The 16,379-nt window shown below is 46.1% G+C and overlaps 1 protein-coding gene across 7 annotated transcripts in view; it reads left to right on the forward strand.

The window, feature by feature from the left end:
• Positions 1-16,379, forward strand: part of zfhx3 (zinc finger homeobox 3) — a 589,682-nt gene that overhangs the window by 134,580 nt on the left and 438,723 nt on the right. The window contains exon 2 of one of the 7 annotated variants that reach the window (XM_038806372.1): positions 7,438-7,489. The exons of the other annotated variants lie outside the window; for them this stretch is intronic. The gene's annotated coding sequence lies outside the window, so the exon portion shown is untranslated. The remainder of the gene's footprint in view (positions 1-7,437; positions 7,490-16,379) is intronic. 7 annotated transcript variants of the gene reach the window in all.

The following is a 16,379-nucleotide window of genomic DNA, read 5'->3' on the forward strand; positions in this document are numbered from 1 at the left end:
ATTTAATGAAGGAGCCTCTACTGCTTCACTGGGCAAGGAATTCCATAGATTCACAACCCTTTGGGTGAAGAAGTTCCTCCTAAACTCAGTCCTAAATCTACTTACTCCTTATTTTGAGGCTATGCCCCCTAATTCTGCTTTCACCCGCCAGTGGAAACAACCTGCCCGCATCTAACCTATCTATTCCCTTCATAATTTTATATGTTTCTATAAGGTCCCCCCGCATCCTTCTAAATTCCAACGAGTACAGTCCCAGTCTACTCAACCTCTCCTCATAATCCAACCCCTTCAGGTCTGGGATTAACCTAGTGAATCTCCTCTGCACACCCTCCAGTGCCAGTACGTCCTTTCTCAAGTAAGGAGACCAAAACTGAACACAATACTCCAGGTGTGGCCTCACTAACACCTTATACAATTGCAGCATAACCTCCCTAGTCTTAAACTCCATCCCTCTAGCAATGAAGGACAAAATTCCATTTGCCTTCTTAATCACCTGTTGCACCTGTAAACCAACTTTCTGTGACTCATGCACTAGCACACCCAGTAAGCTCCAATAAATGATAATTCACCAAATAATCTAGTAATGTTAATTGAAGGATAAGAATTGGGGGGGGGGGGCAGCATGGTGGCACGGTGGATAGCACTGCTGCCTTACGGCGCTGAGGTCCCAGGTTCGATCCCGGTTCTGGGGCACTGTCCGTGTGGAGTTTGCACATTCTCTCCGTGTTTGCGTGGGTTTCGCCCCCACAACCTAAATATGTACAGGCTAGGTGGATTGGCCACGCTAAATTGCCCCTGAATGGGAATAAATGAATTGGGTACTCTACATTTAAAAAAAAAGAATTGTCCAGATATCGGGTGTAGTGCTCCTGCTTATCTTGGATCTTTTACTGCCTGAGGAAGCAAAAGTGCCTCGGTTTAATGTCTCATCTGAACGACAGGATCATTGACCACGCAGTATTCCCTAAATTTTTGTGCTCAAGCCTTTGGAGTCGGACTTGAACCCACAACCTCCTGATTCAGAGGCCAGAGTGCTGCCAAAAGAGTCACGATGTGAAACCCAGTGTTCTGTTAGCTTTTTTGATTGAGCGGCACAGTGGCACTGCTGCCTCACAGTTCCAGGGCCCCGGGTTCAATTCCAGCCTCGGGTCACTGCCTGTGTGGAGTTTGCACTTTCTCCCCATGCCTGCGTGGGTTCCCTCCAGGTTCTCTGGTTTCCTTGCACAGTCCAAAGATGTGCAGACTAGGTGGATTGGCCACGCTAAATTGGCCCTTAAGTGTCCAGAAGGTTAGGTTGGGTTACTGGGTTATGGGGATGGAGTGGAGGCTGGTGGAGACTCAATGGGTCGAATGGCCTACGCACTTGAGGCACTATTTTTAATGCTTCTTAAACCTGACCCCTCCCCCTCTGCACCCACCATCACCACCTCCAGAAATCCCTCTGCCTCCCACATTATGTAATCATTGCCCATTCAATACACTGTTTTGTGATTAAGCACCCACACTTGCCTCTGTCACTTTATTTTTTCCATCCCATCATCTTTGCAATATCCCTCATAGACAAATGTTTTTTTATGTCCCTTTTAGAAGAAATATATTCTCGCAATCTATTTACCATGGGCAAGGCTAGTATTTACTACCCATCCCTAGCTATCATGAGAAGACAGAGATGCAACTTGGTGGGTTGCTGGAAGGCTTGTCCTCCAGGTGTACAATGACAGAAAAGTGACTGGAGTTATAATGCTGTCCTTCATTCATCTTGCAACCACGTTTACATTTTTAAACCGTAACCGAGTATGCTGTTTGGGTTTGCATTTTAAAATGCAAGCTTGGCTGGAAGGTGCAAGATGTGGTTGCATAAAATACAGCATTGTGGCAGTGAGCAAAGGGGAAGGAAAAGCATAAAGCTTGGATTGTACTAGTCTATAGCTTTGGCATCAACTTCTCTTATTGCTTCAGTATGTTTTTAATAGACAAAGTGTTCTCCTGCAAGGAAGATTTGCACTTGTAATTTCTGAACCCTATTCTAGTTCACGTTTGTTCTAGAACACAGAACATACAGTGCAGAAGGAGGCTATTCGGCCCATCGAGTACACTGACCCACAGGCCCTTACTTCCACCCTATCCCCGTAACCCAATAACCCCCCCCCCCCTAACCTTTTTGGACATAAGGACAATTTATCGTTGCCTAATCTGCACATCATTGGACTGTGGGAGGAAACCGGAGCATCCGGAGGAAACCCACGCAACTGGCGGAGAATGTGCAGACTTTGCACAGACAGTGACCCAGCGGGGAATCGAACCTGGGATTCTGGCGCTGTGAAGCCACAGTGCTATCCACTTGTGCTACCGTGCTGCCCTATTCTGTTGTACTATATGCCTGCTTGGACTGCAAACCAATAAATAACCTTATATAGGGGTTGGAATGTGTGGTTTTTATTTTCTTATATTGCCAACTACAAAGGCTAAGTGATCCTACCAACTTCTTTGACGTTCCATATTTCTTTTCTGATTTCAAGGGCCAGAGTTACACGGTCCCAATTGGAGCCAAATGGAGGTGGGCCTGGAAAAAATGGTCTCCGAGCAGGGGACCTGGATGTTCCGCCTCCTTTTCTGCCCTCGGCCATTTTCATGAGGGTTGGAGAGGAAGTGGGATCCGGAGCGTGCCCCTCCTATTAAGGAGGCAAGTGACAACACTGCAGCTCATTGATTCATTTTCAGGGAGGTGGTCAGACGTTTGCAGCTGTTAAGTTCTACACTAGCTGCGTGGAGGCATGAACCATGGGTTGGAGGTGGGGGGAGTTTGAACGCCAAGCAAACTGAATTTGACTCCTTTACAGTTCCATATGAAATGCTGTAGCATGAGTAGCATTTCTGTTCTGTAAGGTGAGCCATAGCAGTGCTGTGATTGGTTGATGTAACTCCCCTTAAACAGCACATTTGCCAGATTGTTACTCAAGCTGTCAAATCAAATACCAACATTGCATATGTGGAAAAATCTTCAAATGAGTTAAAGTTTATTGAATGAATGAAAAGGTAGAATACATTTCACACAATTAAAAAGGTAGCCTCGTCGGCAACAATGTGTAAATGTTGAATTTTTTCACACTGTTTTTATGTCTTCAGTCTGAACATCTATTGAGACAGCAGTTCTGAAGTCATTTTGTTTTCTTTTCAGAGTTCTATGGGCTCTTGGCTGCAATCCAACTCCCTCCTCATTTAATACATTCTTGATTTTGTATAAACAGCTGCTGTGAATAGTCTGTTTATTGGGGTATTTTGTGGGCTTTTCAACAGCCTCCAACTCCTGCAATAAAGTTTGTGAGTTCTGTTGATAAAGTGAGGGGGAAGGAGGTAGGTTGGGAGGTGTTTAAAATCGCCAGAAGAATCAAGATTTATATATAGATATGCTGTTAATTGCATGGGAAGCAGTGGGTCGAGGTGTTTTTGGGAACTTGCCTATTCTTGGCCATTTTCAGGCCACTTAGGATCTGGGCCCTCGGATATCTCACTTCAGACTTGAAATGGAAATAGGAATGAGAAGTCCCATCTCCCGATTCCTACCTCTGACAAGAAAATCTGGCCCATATAGTCCAAGATAAATAAATACCCCAAAAAACTGTTGTTATATTTTCATGACTTTGAAGAACTATCTCCCAAGTTCAAAAGTAACTACAGTCATAACATAACTGAAGAAATTATACTCTTTGTGTTTGAATTGTATGGCTAGGCTCAACTCTCGTTAGCCATTTAGAGACTGAACTGAACATCAGTTACAGGGTACCGCTCTGAATTAGGCTGGGCTGTGATTCTGAAAGCAGCCAGTTATTAACTTGTTGCTCATTTGCACTGGTTTGAAATGGGGACGACCAAGTTTTTTTTTCCCTGAAACATTTTTCTTCCTGAAGTGTATTTTTTCCAAATAGGGGGTAATTTAGCATGGCTAATCCACCTGACCTGCACATCTTTGGATTGTGGAGGTGAGACCCACGCAAACACGGGGAGAATGTGTAAACTCCACATGGACAGTGATCTGGGGCTACGGTCGAATCCGGGTCCTCGGTGCCATGAGATAGCAGTGCTAACCATTGTGTCGCCCCAGGGACTACCAAGATAAAACAAGAGAAAAATGCTTAACTTCTGTCACGTTGAATCGCAGGGCCAGTAGCTGAGGTAGTAGATCAGATCAAAAGTTTTTATTGTGGTGACATGTTAACATGTTTACATGTATTTTACTCCCTGTTTTTTGCGGGAGGCGGATGGTTTGAAAGGTGGAAAGTATTTAGTGTGTAAGAGGATGAAGTGGCGTAATACAGTGAGTGCACTAACAAACCTTGACTTTTTGATTTTTCCAGAACAATTTTCTCTTTCATTTGCCTTAAGGAATAGCTCCACAGGGTTTGGCTGCTTTCCATTATTCTGCTCGTGGACATTTGTCACGGTGAAACTTGGCACTGAGCATTGGCAGGTTATTTGACCATGAGGGGCATCACAACTGAGCCTCATTCTGTCTTTCTCTGATATACACACTTGAATACTTTATTGAGAGTAAGGAATAGGACTCTTGTTGAGAGGCATTTTTCTCCCTCCTTGTGTGGGACAATGTGATATCCTAACACCCAACGACAAAAAAATCACAAAAGGTTAACATGCATGGTTAACCATGGGTTAAGGGCAGCATGGTAGCACAAGTGGATAGCACTGTGGCTTCACAGCGCCAGGGTCCCAGGTTCGATTCCCCACTGGGTCACTGTCTGTGCAGAGTCTGCACGTTCTCGCCGTTTCTGCGTTGGTTTCCTCTGGATGCTCCGGTTTCCTCCCACAGTCCAAAGACATGCAGGTTAGATGGATTGGCCATGATAAATTGCCCTTAGTGACCAAAAAGGTTAGGAGGAGTTATTGGATTACGGGGATAGGGTGGAAGTGAGAGCTTAAGTGGGTCGGTGCAGACTCGATGGGCCGAATGGCTTCCTTCTGCACTGTATGTTTTATGCAAGTATAGCCAGCGGTTAGGTAAGCAAAAATGGTGCGTTTGTGTTTATTACAAGGGACTAGAGTATTACAGCAAGGAAATATCACTATACTGGCCTTGGTGTACTGTGTATAGTTTTGGTCCCCTTCTGTTTGTCTTAGAGAGAATGCAACATAGGTTTAGAAGACAGATTACTGGGATGAGGGACTGCCTATGAGGATAGATCAAGGAGGTAATGCCTGTATACTCTGGGGTTTAGAAGAATCAGAGATGATCACATCACAGAGGGCTGTACGGTGGCACAGTGGTTAGCGCTGCTGCCTCACATCTCCAGAGACCTGGGTTCAATTCCGGCCTCGGGTGACTGTCTGTGTGGAGTTTGCACTTCCTCGCTGTGTCTGCAGGGATTTCCTCTGGGTGCTCCGGTTTCCTCCCACAGTCCAAAGATGTGCAGGTTAGATGGATTGGCCATGTTAAATTGCCCCTTAGAGTCCAAAAGGTTAGGTGGGGTTACTGGGCTATGGAGATAGGGTGGAAGTGTGGGCTTAAGTAGGATGGTCCTTTCCAAGGGCTGGTGCAGACTCGATGGCCCGAATGATCTCTTTCAGCCTTGTAAATTCTATGATTCTATGATTTTGGTATGCTAGATGCTCGGGGGTAATTCCCCGAGCTGTGAAGTCTAAAACTGCCCCTGGGGATGGGGTACCGGGAGCTCAGCATCTTAAAAACATGGAATGACAGTTTGGAACTGAGATTAGGAGAAATTCTTTCACTCAAGAGTGGTGAATCTTTGGAATCCTTTCCCAGAGAGCTGCGGATCCACTGTCGATAAGTATATTCAAGACTGAGATCAATAGATTCTGGGTACTAAGATATATGGGATAGGTGCAGTTGAGTAGAAGATCAACGTTGATCTTATTGAAGGGCAGAGCAGGCTTGAAGGGTAGCAGGGCCGACCCCTGCTGCTGCTACTTCCGTTTTTATGTAACCCTGGCTGAAGCCAGCCACCTCAACCTGGGCCAGAGGATCAAATGTCAGAATTTCCTGGTCTAATGGGCTGAGCTCCTTACTGAATTAACTCAACTAGTCAATGGCAGAGTGGAGCTATTTTTCTCTTAAAAGTTTACAGCTATTTTCCACATAGTTAGAAGTATTGCTTAGTTGTTAGGTGTCACTGAGAGAATCTCTCAGTGCACAAAAAATGCTGAGTTGCTGGAAGCTGCTAATTAAAAGTAATAATAGTCACATTGAAGCAAACAGGTGTTGCCTCTGGGACCAGAAGACATATTATAGTCTCCCTAGATACAGATGTGTACAGTACAAAAACTTGAATGTTGAGTTGCCAATTTTAACCTGTCGAGTACAAAACCTCGTGATTTACATAGAGCAAGTTAAATAAAGGTAGCTGAGTGTCGTCCCCCCCCCCCCCCCCCCCACCCGAGAGTTTATTTTTGTTTAGCATATGCCTTGGACTGTGAGTTTAAACTCTTTAAGGTCCCAGTGGTAATCCTTGCATTATTTGTCGAATGCAATTTTGAGCAGCAATTATTGGCCTGCAGCTAATTGCACTCCTTATTGCCCTATCTCAGTTTACGTGGGAACGTTTCACTGTGTCAGCAAAGGTCAAGATAGATTCCCTTCCAATGTAACCTCTTGCAGTGGCAAGTCGTGTTCAGGTGCCCAGGCAAAGGGTGGCGGCTGATGGGAAGTCTTGAGAGCACATTATGATTGAAGGTTACTTTAAAAGGTATCAGCCAGTTTGCTGATGAACTCCGTAACATAAACGTCATTTCTGGAGTTCGGCTGTTGTTTTTGTAAAGCTGCTTTTAATACAAGCTTTAATAAACTCTGCGGCATTATGAGTTTGTGAGACTTCGTAATTGCATAGAAGCAGTTGTGCTGCCCTCAGGCAGCTGTGGAAAGCGCTAAGTGCTGAGATTGTGCTTTTCGACTCTTCTGAAAAAGTTAATTAGACCAGCTTTAGTTTTATATATATATGTTCACCTTTTTTGACTTATACCTGACTCTTTGTTTTTTTATTGTTTTAGTGAATTGGTGTACTTTTTTCTGTTCTACGGAATGCATGCTCCTCAAACATAGAGAAAAATCTCCTCAACACTGATATGTTAAAACTCCTCTGTAAAATTGCTCAACTAATTTAACCTGACAAACAACAGAGGTATAGGGGATTTGTTTCTCAATCAGAGGAGATGTAGATCATTATCTTAGAACTATGCTATTAATGCTTGCCTGCCCCTGGTTTGGAGCAGCTAAATAATAATGGTGTATGAGAGAAAAATAGCAAGGAATATAAAAAAACAGACCGTAAATGCATCTACAGGTGTATAAAAAGGAAGGGAGTAGCTAAAGTGAGCATCAGTGCTTTAGAGGGTTAGACTGGGGAAATATTAATGAGAAACAAGGAAATGGCAGAGGCATTGAACAAATATTTTGTATCTCCACAGTAGAAGACGGAGAAAGCATCCCAATAATAGAAAATCATGAGGCAAAAGGAAGGTAGGAACTTAAAACAATCATGATCACTGGAGAAAAAGTACTAGGAAAACTAAGAGGGCTAAATGCTGACAATCCCTTGGCCTTGATGGCTTGAATCCTAGCATCTTAAAGGAAGTGACTGAAGAGATGGTTGATACAGTACTGGTAAAACTTCAAAATTCCCTTGAATTTGGAAAGGTCTCAGTTGATTGAAAACCTGCAGATGTAGCACCACAATTCAAAAAGGTAGGGAGATAGAAAACAGGAAACAAAAAGCCAGTTAGTCTAAACTCTGTCATTGGGCAAATACTGGAATCCATTATTAAGGAAGTAGTAGCTGGACATTTGGAAATCATAATCAGGCAGAGCTGATATGGTTTTGTGAAAGGGAAATCGTGTTTGACAAATTTATTAGAGTTCTTTGAGAATGTAACACGCTGGGTGTCTAAAAGTGAATCATTGGATATGGTGGGCTGGATTCTCCGCCCTGCCACATTTCTGCCCCGACCGGCCAGCGGGATTCTCCGTTGCGCCGGCCGGTCAATGGGGTTTCCCATTGTGGGGCAGCCCCAAGTCATCCGGGCGTCGGCAAAACAGAGAATCCCGCCGGCGGAGCATCTTGCCCAGTGTACTTGGGCCTCCAAAAGGCACTTTACAACGTGCAAGGTTCCACTTAAAAGCTCACTGCAGAAGATAAGGGCTTAAGGTGTTTGGGAGTTGATGTATTAGCAAGGTTAGATGATTAGATCCTGAGCAAGAACCAGAGAGTTGGCCATTTTCAGGTCGGTAAACTTAACCAGTGGGTTGTCGCAGAGACCAGTGGTGGGTCCTAATATATTTATGATCTATACTAATGCCTTGGATGAAGGGGCAGACTATATTTTCACCAAATTTGCTGATGATACAAAGAATGGTGGGGAAACAAGTGCGAGAAGGATACAACGCACCTGCAAAGAGATATAGATGGGTTAAGAGTGTGGGCACAAATTGTACAGATGGAGTGTAATGAGGGAAAATGAGAGCTTTTCCATCTAGCCAAGAAGAATAAAGAAACAGAACATTATGCAAATTGAGAATGACTGTGGAATGCTGTTGTAAGCAGAGACCTAGGTGTTCTTTTACATGTATCACAAAGTTAGCATGCAGGTAAAACAACTAATTAGGAAGGCAAATAGAACTTTGGCCTTTATTTCAAGTGGGATGTGGTATAAAGGTTTTCACAGCTATATAGGGCATTGGTGAGACCATATCTGGAGTACTGAATACAGTTTTGGTGTCCTTAAGGAGGAATGAATGAAATGAAATGAAATGAAAATCGCTTATTGTCACAAGTAGGCTTCAAATGAAGTTACTGTGAAAAGCCCCAAATATACTTACAGTTCAGAGAAGGTTCGCTAGGTTGATTCATGAAATGTAGGGATTCTGTTATGAGGAAAGATTGAGCAAGTTCGGCCTATACTCATTGGAGTTCAGAAGAATCAGAAGTGATCTTATTGCGACATATAAGTATTGCTGAAAAAAGAGCACAATGGGCTAAACAGCTGGCTTGTAATGCAGAACAAGGCCAGCAGCGCAGGTTCAATTCCCGTACCAGCCTCCCTGAAAAGGCGCCGGAATGTGGCGACTAGGGGCTTTTCACAGTAACTTCATTGAAACCTACCTGTGACAATAAGTGATTGTTATTATGTTGTTGACGCTTTTCATCTTATACACATCAGGACAGATTTGCATGAATACACATTCTAAAATGAACAGCAAGTTACACTGCAAAGGACGAGTGCACTGATTGTTTGACAAGTGAACTCTGATTCATAGAGGCGTTGCCATGGAGAATACACCAGGGAACAGTTAACCGCCAAACATTTGTTCAAATTCAAACTGGGCAGGTTGACTCTGATTGGTCAAGACAGTGCCATGGAGAAATAACCAGGGGAATAGCTGTCTTCTAAGCTTTTTGTTTTGTTGAAAAAGGTACAATGTGTGGACATGCTCCTTCCGTCTGCAAAAGACAGGGCCTTGTGTGAGAATCTATGTAGCTTCCAGCATACCTAAGTGAGCCAACCTGCGATCACAACTTTTTTAGCAAGTTCTGTCCAATTGCAGAATCGGTGGATCCTATATTTGGAGTTTTGCAAGCACGTGTTGGTTTGGTAGTCAGTACTTGGCGTGTTGCAAACATCCGAAGAGACGTTGGATTTGGTATGATCTGCCAGTTGTTGGGACTTACGACCTACATATCTAGCATCACCCTGCCACTGAAATTCATATACCGCATTGCTCTTGTGTGAGAGGCAGAGCATCATTTTGGTTCGATGGCAGCATCCTGTTTGTGAAAAATACTACTGATGTTGCTATTATATAGTAGCAGCGTTAAACGACTAGCTTCACCTGTTGCTCAAACCTTTGCGACACCTTACCCTTCCAGGTAAGTTGAGGCAGATGTGGGCACTTTTCAGGACTGAAAGATGTGGCCTTGGGTCCGGGTTTATGTGATATACAGTGAGCATGATCTGATGAGGGTAGTCATTATCCTGCAGGATGGCTTTGGTGTGCCCTATTGCAACATCAAGCTTGCACAGAGCAAATGATTCAGGTCCTTTTACAAGGTTGCCAATAAGACCAGGGTCACCAATGCCGCCTGGGAGACAGTGGCTGTTAGTGCGGGCAGCACGATCAGGAGGACCACTGTCCAATGTCGGAAGAAGACCTGCGACCTCTACCAAGATGCAAGGGGAGGTTCCCACCTCTCTCCTGGCATCACGGTGGCACATTGGTTAGCGCTGCTGCCTCACAGCTCCAGAGACCGGTTTTCGATTCTGACCTCGGGTGACTGTCTGTGTGGAATTTGCCCTTTCTCCCCGTGTCTGTGTGGGTTTCCTCCGGGTGCTCGGATTTCCTCCCACAGTCCAAAGTCCAAAGATGTGCAGACTAGGTTGACTGACCATTTTAAATTGCCCCTTCGGGTGGGATTGCAGGAATAGTATGGGTGATTGGGCCTAGGTAGGGTGGTCCTCCGAAGGGTCAGTGCAGACTCAACGGGCTGAATAGCTTCCAATACCACTGTCGGGAATCTATCAGTTTCACCTGTCACCACTCAAATGTCCAAGTGCAGTGCCCATACATGCCACCTGTTATAGACCCCCCTAAAATGCCGGGGGTGGGGGGGGGGGGGGTGCAGAGATCCAAATCCCCTCCCTCTATGAGGCAGGGGCCCTGAAGGTCGCGAGGTTGACTGAGGAGAGAGTAGTCACTGACAGCAAGGTTGGCCTGCGCCATCGAGGGGAGGAGCCACTGCCCCTTCACCCAGATGACCTGCATCAAGTGAGTTGTTCATGTCAGACAAAATGATCGTTCCCTCTCACTGACCAAATGACCATTTTCTCGCAGGATCTCCATCTGGTGGGGCCAGGCCATCTGGAGTTGGGTCCCCCCCCCCACCCCCCACCCAAGAGACCACCTGGAGGAGAGCTCCGAGGTGACCACCATCGAGGCATCACAGTTATCATTCCCACTTTTCACCAGTGCAGAGACACACCTCAGTGGGAGACATTAGTGAACAGGATTCTGGGGCACAATCTGGTGAGCACCACACAGTTGCTGACGCACATCAGGTGGAGGCAGGAACATCCAAGGGAGACAGCAGTCGGAGGTCTGCTGGATCCACGGCCTCAGCTGGGTCCTTGTCAGATACTGAGCCTCTGGACTTGGTTCTGCCAGAGCTGATGCAGATGATAGGCCAGAGCCCTGACATTCAGGAGGGGATGTCAGGTACATTCCAGCCACTGCACAGCCGATTGGAGGAGTCCCAAAATACTTTTGGGTCCGACAAAGTGTGGCACCGAGGCAAATACTGCTGGGGTGGCAACCGCAATGGAAAGCGTGGGGCACGACGTCTGCATCTTGGGTGATGGCCACCACAGCACCACTCCAGTGGTGCCCAAGGCATGTATCAGTCTGTGACGACCATGGCCAAGGGCCCCGACATCATGTCCCAGTCGATGAAAGACATTTTGTTGACGCAGGTGACATTGCCGAGGCACTGCAGAGTAAGTCCCAGTCATCGAGGAGCATCACTGAGGGCGTTGACGCCATGGTTGAGACAATGGGAAGCTGCCAGGACTGGCAGAGCCACATGACTCAGTGGCCTCTGGAGTTCATGCCAGCTGCCGCTCCATCCCATGAATTCCCTGAGGATCTCCAGGGAGGAGGAAACGCTGGGGATCCACCTGAGGCCTGCCACCGAGACGACAACGGTGGGTGGGAAGGAGGGAAACTGAGGGCAAAGGATGATTGGTGGTGTGGGATTAGGGAAGGGAAATGGGGTAGTAAGGGGAGTGTGGGGAAGGAGGGAAATGGGGGTGGGTAAGGACGGTTGAGGGGGAGGGAGGGAAATTCGGGTGGGGGCGTAAGCTGACAGACACAGACTCATCCTATGAGAATCTGATGAGGATGAGGGACTCCCTGGTCCTCGGGGCATGTCGGACCCTTGCTGCCTCCTGTTCCTCATCCCCTGGCTCCTCCTCTGGCATCTCCCGGGCTCGTCCTCCACCCCTTCTGGTCTGCCTTCTCCTCCTCCTCAACCTGAGGCGAGGCCACATGTTCCTCCTCCTCCAATATGTTGCTCTGCTGCTGTGCCAGGTTGTGGGGGCACAGGAGACTCTCTGGGGGGTGTACTTCAGGGCATCACCAGAGTGGTCCAGGCATTGGAACCGCATTTTGAGCAGTCAGATGCACCACACCATGCTTTCTCAGAGTGCCAACCAGCAAGCCAGTTGTGCTTGAAAACCAAGCTGCACTCACCCTCGGCCACATTGGGAGCCCCTAGACTCCACACCTCTGCTGGAGATTCAGTTGCTTTCCCCTGATTCACACACTTACGCTTTGTCCGTAAGATGATTCATAGTGCTGACGTCCTGCTCTTTAGTGTTTGATTGTTCACAGCTGTCTCTATAGTGCTGACTATCCTAATGTTCAGTCACACTGTTTAGGCATCAAAGGTTGCTTGAAATGCAATGCACTAATCATCCTCTGAGACATGGCACGTGTGGCCTTGAGGAACTTGAGAGAGTGTGAAGTGTTATCACGACTAACAAGGCTAAATCCTAATTTGCAATAGCCTCCAGCTATGAAGCTAGAGGCTGCTCCCAGTTAAAGGGAGTGAAATTGACTTTTAGCATTGAAGTGACTATCTGGCAGCTGTGGCCTCAGAGACACAAAACCCCTCACCCCTCAGCCCAGGGGAAAGCCCAACGTGGAATGCTTCAGTCCCCTGACCAAAACCAACCTCCCTCAGGTCCCTCCAAACCCGCAAGCACTTGGCCAGCTGCTCCGCTGCCCTTGATCTGCAAGTTGGAAAATATAAATGGCGAATCATCTCCTCACTTCCCCTCTGCAGCCATTGTGCCATCTTCACATTTTTGAACAGGAGTGACACCAGCGTGATTACCCGCTGGTCAGGTCAGGTAATTCCTGGGAGGCCGCCACATTCACTTCAGTCTCGCTAATGATATTCAGATGAATGCAAATTACTATGCTCTCCATTTTTGGGTGAGATCTGGAACTCCCATCGGGAGCGGGCCGGGTAAATTGCAAACTTGTTCGTGCCCGGTGTGAATCTCGATTTTTGGCCTCTCCCACTATTTACCCGGTGCGGGCGCAATGCGCTGGTTAAATCATTCTATGCAGGATGTTTTCTTTGGAAATCCAACAAAAATGTTTGCAAGAGTTGGGCTGAGAGGGATGCCATGGTAACACCATTTGTTCGAGAATACATGGTGTCATTAAAATTGAACTCAACTGCATGAATTGCTGAGTTCATTTAAAAAAAATTAATTTATAGTATCCAATTTATTTTTTCCAATTAAGGGGCAATTTAGCGTGGCCAATCCACCCACCCTGCACATTTTTTTGTGTTATGGAGATGAGACTCACGCAGACATGGGGGAAATGTGAGAACTCTACACGGACAGTGAACCGGGGCCGGGATCGAACCAGGGTCCTCAGAGCCGTGAGGCAGCAGTGCTAACCCCTGTGCCATCGTGCAGCCCCTAATTGTTGAGTTCATAAGTTCAGTGAATGCAGATTCAGATAATGGCGGAGTTTCTGAATCGTCATGATATAGTGAAGATGTACAAATGTTTAGGGTTTCCTTGAGCGATACATTGGTTAATAGGTTCGCAATGTTTAATAATTTTCATCACTATGCACGTGCTGTATTCTGTTTGCAACAGTGAGGGAATCCTTCACTGTGTAGTGAAAATCGTGCTTAGAACTGGTTGTCGCAACTTGTCCAACGATTTTGCCAATTTATTTTGTGCAAAACCAATCAGAGGTAAGATGGGGTGTAAAGGGACACATCATTTTTCTCTTGGCAGCTCATGCATATGCAAATACAGTAAGCAATGAGAACAAAACCTATCCTAAATATCACCTGGCAGCTTGTTACTCTTGCATAAGTCCAGTAAGCACTTTTGTAAGTTCCTTTTGAACAGGGCATGCCGAGCTGCAGGTGCAATGCATACCAATATGGACCGGCTATTAAGAATGGCAAGCATGGGCAGCACGGTGGCCTAGTGGTTAGCACAACCGCTTCACGGCGCTGAGGTCCCAGGTTCGATCCCGGCTCTGGGTCACTGTCCGTGTGGAGTTTGCACATTCTCCCCGTGTCTGCGTGGGTTTCGCACCCACAACCCAAAAATGTGCAGAGTAGGTGGATTGGCCACACTAAATTTCCCCTTAATTGGAAAAAATAATTGGGTACTCTAAATTTTAAAAAAAAAGAATGGCAAGCATTTTGTTGATATAGTCACAATTGTTAAGGATGACTATTTCAGTTCCTTTAGGGTTGACCGTGATGCCTCGCAACACTACCAGACGGTCACACAGCATGTAAAATTCAGCAAACTTGTTTGGAATCCCGCAATATTTATGTGTTAAATCAGCTCGGCGCGCCTTCAAGGGTTCAGCACCTTCAGTGGACACTGGTTTGTGGCAGGATAGTTGGGAGTCGGTGGATTTGAAATCAGAAAATACCTCTTCCTGTTTGACATGGGACTAGAATTGAAACCAGGCGCAAGAACCAACTCCTCGCTTTCAGAGATTACACGGTCTGGGAGATTTGCTACATGTTTGGTGGCATCGTTAATTGCACTGCCAAACTGCTTCTGCTCAAGAAACAGACAAGATTCTGAGGGGCTTTGGCAGGGCCGATGCTGGGAAGATATTTCCTCACATTGGAGAATCCAGAACCAGGGGACACAGTTTAAAAATAAGGGATCTCCCATATGAGACGGATATGAGAAGGAATTTCTTCTCCCAGTGGGACATTGGTCTTTGGAATTCCCTTCCACAGAAAACGATTGACCAGGGAGTTGAGGGTTGTGGGGACAGGCGGGAAAGCAGTGTTAAGGCCATGATCAGATCAGCCATGATCTTACCGAACAGAGAAGTCGGTTCGATGGGCTGCATGTCCTAATCCTGATCCAATTTCTTATGATCTTACGTACAGAGTGGTGAAGGCATTGGGCTTTGATGGTGAATATTTGGGGGTGGGGAAGCAATACTTCAACACCCCATTGCAAATATCCTCCAAGTTGCCCAGTTGTGCAACAAATATTAATAGAAGAAATGTCAGGCACTGTGGTTTAGAATGTTCTGGAAGGATGCCCACTAATTAGTAAATTGAGGCTGAGAAAGAAAGTAAAAATGTAATGTGACAAAGATGGAACAGAATTAATGATGGTTTGAGGGGAAAGCATTGTGATTTTATTGGGCTGTTTCACAGATTGAGGGCTCCTGATTCAGTTTGAGGGGGGAAAAGAAAGATCACAGATGAATCATCCCAAGTTCCTCTTGCGCTACCTCCTGGCAGTAGATGTGTGGGTTGGTACTTGAGAACTGATCAGCTCACAACTCGGAGGTGGGTGTGTAGCACTGGAAGGGACATTGTTAAGTCAGAGACAAACGGAGAGAAAAGACAAAACAGGAATTCTAGCCAAGGGTATTAGATAAGTGGGATGCAAATCAGCAAGCAAAATGAAATGGCTGTGCGCTGTCTTAATTTTGCTCCCAATTTCACCTCTGAGCTGCTTGGTTGTAATCCTATTTACTCCAAGTTATTGTTTAGCATAATGCTGAGGCGGTCTGTTTCAATGACAGAAGTTGGTGAGTCTCAGTGATTGATATGAAAACACATGGTGTTTCTTGCCCAGGGTCAGGAAGCTTTGCGAAGGCACAAGAACATAGATATGAAATAGAAATGCAAGGAATAGACAGAAGCTTGTGGCATCTTGTGGGCCACCTCAGCTTTTAAGATTTAATCTTTTTACCCTGCTTGATAAAGAAGGGAGAATATCCATGTGCGAGCAGTGTATGGCTAGGGTGAGCACAGCAGTTGCTCGTGGAATAGGTGGGGGACTTGAACAATATTTCCCCCTCAGATCACCTCTCATTAACATGCAAGCTGCCAGTATGAAACAGAGGACACAGTCTCAGACTAAAGGGACGATCCTTTAAAACCGAGATGAGGAGGAATTTCTTCAGCCAGAGGATGGTGAATCTGTGGAACTCTCTGCCAAAGAAGGCTATGGAGGCCAAATCACTGAGCGTCTTTAAGACTGAGATAGCTAGGTTCTTGATTAATAAGGGGATCAGGGATTATGGGGAGAGGGCAGGAGAATGGGTATGAGAAAAATATCAGCCATGATTGAATGGCGGAGCAGACTCAGTTGGCCGAGTGGCCTAATTCTGCTCCTGTCCTATGATCTTCTGGTCTTATTCTCCATAGGTAGCTCACCAGCTTTGCAGTGGATAAACAAGCAGTCTGGCTGCTTTTCTGGCGCCAGTGGCAACCAGTTAAAGAGGGGATGCATTTTTTGTGTGGAAGCTGCATTCTGGGACATGGGCAACAAGA

This window comes from Scyliorhinus canicula, chromosome 9, assembly GCF_902713615.1.
Source record: "Scyliorhinus canicula chromosome 9, sScyCan1.1, whole genome shotgun sequence".
NCBI classification, from domain to species: Eukaryota; Metazoa; Chordata; class Chondrichthyes; order Carcharhiniformes; family Scyliorhinidae; genus Scyliorhinus; species Scyliorhinus canicula.